Below are 2,972 nucleotides of genomic sequence, written 5' to 3' on the forward strand. Positions count from 1 at the left end.
AGTAGTTCATAAAATTTTGAATGTAAGTCAACAAACACGATGACATGGCCTTTGACCCGTGACGATAGGGTTAATAAACATCCTCAGTGGTACTAAACTTAACCAATGGGAAAAAATGCAAATTGGGAACTAGGTACACGGCATGTACCACTCATTCCATGATTGATATCCATCTACGCTGAATTAAGAATTGTTAGTTTTAGTTGACATTTTATGTGCTGTTACATAAAAAATTACTTTTTTTACATTTGGTAGTTTTTGTGTTTGATGAACAATCTCGGAATCAATCACTATTTGTTCACGTTCTATTTTATTTTATAGTTTTTACTCTATATAGTGGTGGAAAAATTTATTGTATCACCCAGTTTTTTCACACTTTTCTCCAGAATCAACATCTCTTTTGAGACCCTCATACATATAGATGCAAATGTGTTTCACGGATAATGCATTACTGTCTGATTATTACACCAGTAGTTTTATAGGCTGTCGGGGTATTGCATCAGCCGCTTTTTGACTACAAATAGAGGTTCTTAGTGAGAGTCACCTTAGAACGTGTGATTTTACCGTCGCCAAGGGTTGTGTGTTAACTCCTCTGATAAAAACAACAACAAAACACAGTCATTGTTTCTTTGAGCAAAGAGAGACTTTCGACAAGAGATGTTGCTAGATGGATTAACTTTAACAGTCTACTGTAAGCCGCTAACGGCCGTGTTCTTAAATGCATGAGCGTACAGAATCGTTGACTGTCGTTCACAGGTCTCAAAAGAACATTGCAGGAAGCTTCAGGAAACACTAACCGCGCGCACCGTTCGGTCTTGCCTGTGTTCAGTCGGTCTCTCAGCAAGATAGCCAAGAAAGAAACCCCTCCTCATCAACAGGATGAGGCTCAACTGAGCCAAAGAACATGCTGATTGAATTGAAGGAATGTGATCTTCTCAGATGAATCAAAGTCAACCTGCACGGGTCTGACGGGAAGCACTTTGTACAACATTGATATGGAGAAGAGTGACGTTTCACGTGTTTGAATGCAACAGTGAAGCATCCACAGGATCAGATGATATGAAGATGCATCTCTGGCTGAGGTGTGGAAGGCCTGCATTTTGTGAAAAACACTATCAATTCCGACAAGTACACTGAGATCCTTATGTTCCAGGTAAAGCCAACAATTTGGGATCACTTCCATGAAGCAGACCAATGCATAATCCAGGACGACTCTGCCCCACCCACCGACCTAAAATAGTTGGTAATATTCATACATTCTATGCAGTAGACGTGTATTGAAAAGACATTTTAGGTTTTATTTTACTATTTCATGGGAAGGACTATCTTCGAAGGTAGTGGATCAAGGCACTACGCTGGTCAGGCAACAACCCAGATCTCAACTCATCGAAAACTGCTGGAAGCTAATGTGTAGCAAAGTGCAAGAGAAGAAACCGAGAAGCACCTTGGAACTGCAAGAAGCCCTAATCTGTGTGTGACATGATGATCTCACCCCTGCCTACATTCAGTCACACGTGCACTCTATGCCACGGCGATGTCAAACAGTTATCAAGGCCAGAGGGGACACAATCAAAATTTAAAACAAGAAACAGACTCTGTGACCACTTTTCGTGAATATCATTAGTGAAATTATCTTTAAATCTAGGTTTTCTTACTCAGAGAACATTTGCGTATTTGCCAAGAATTTGTTGATCGTCTGCTGTAATTCGCTTGTCACAGTTGGTTTGTTACTAAAGATGCATATATGTGTGTTTGTATGACTGAAATGTGAGTCAGCGTACACCACACAATGTTCATAACCGTTTTACAGTAGTTCTGACACAATGCACAATCTTCTAAAGAATTACAAGAACAAACAAAAGTGTGAAAAAAATTGGGTGAAGCAATATTTTTTCCACCACTTTACACTGGGTTCTCCATTCCACATATATACATACACAGAATTACGGTCTGTAGGATCAAAGTGAAATTCTTTTGACTTAACAAGTTTTACAGTGCGCATATTGCTACATTCATAAACTTAAGTTGAGTTCTTTTGGAGTTCATAAGTCAAAGATTTTATAAACATGCTTAGGGTTAAATACTAGAAGGTTAAGGTGTACATTTTATACAGATACACAGGGATAAATACTATGAGGTTAAAACCTACATTCTATAGATATACACATAGTTAAATACCATAAGGTTAAGATGAGTTTTCAGATTTAATAATATTTATAATATACATAGAAAAACAAATAATAAGTATTATCAAATCAAAGTGATCACCTTTCCAGTTCATAAGTTCCACATTTTATACACATACACAGAATTAAATATTATAAGGTAAAGGTGAGATATTAGATTTAATAATATCTATGTTATACGTCCAAAAACACAAGTTACGTATTATTAGATCAAAGTGATCTCCCTTAGAACTTAAGTTGTGTTTCTTTAGAGTTAATATGTTTTATTCTATCTATGCATTTATAAAGTTAAGCAATGTCAGTCAAAAGTCAGTTCCCCTAGATTTCATAAGTTTAAATTTTTACTTACAAGAACAGAGTTAAATATGTTAGACCAAATCAAGTTTCTTAACATATCATTGCTTTTACTTTATTTATATATATCAATAATTAATGTTAGGTTAAACTAATCTTTATTTTAATTTCTAGTTTCTACATTATATAACTTATCTATCTAAATACACTGAGTTAACTACTGTACGATTAAGGTGTTGTTCTTTAAAGTTGATAGTTTCTACATTATATAACTTATCTATCTAAATACACTGAGTTAACCACTGTACGATTAAGGGGTTGTTCTTTAAAGTTGATAGTTTCTACATTATATAACTTATCTATCTAAATACACTGAGTTAACCACTGTACGATTAAGGGGTTGTTCTTTAAAGTTGATAGTTTCTACATTATATAACTTATCTATCTAAATACACTGAGTTAACCACTGTACGATTAAGGGGTTGTTCTTTA

This window comes from Limulus polyphemus, unplaced genomic scaffold (genome assembly GCF_000517525.1).
Source record: "Limulus polyphemus unplaced genomic scaffold, Limulus_polyphemus-2.1.2 Scaffold617, whole genome shotgun sequence".
NCBI classification, from domain to species: Eukaryota; Metazoa; Arthropoda; class Merostomata; order Xiphosura; family Limulidae; genus Limulus; species Limulus polyphemus.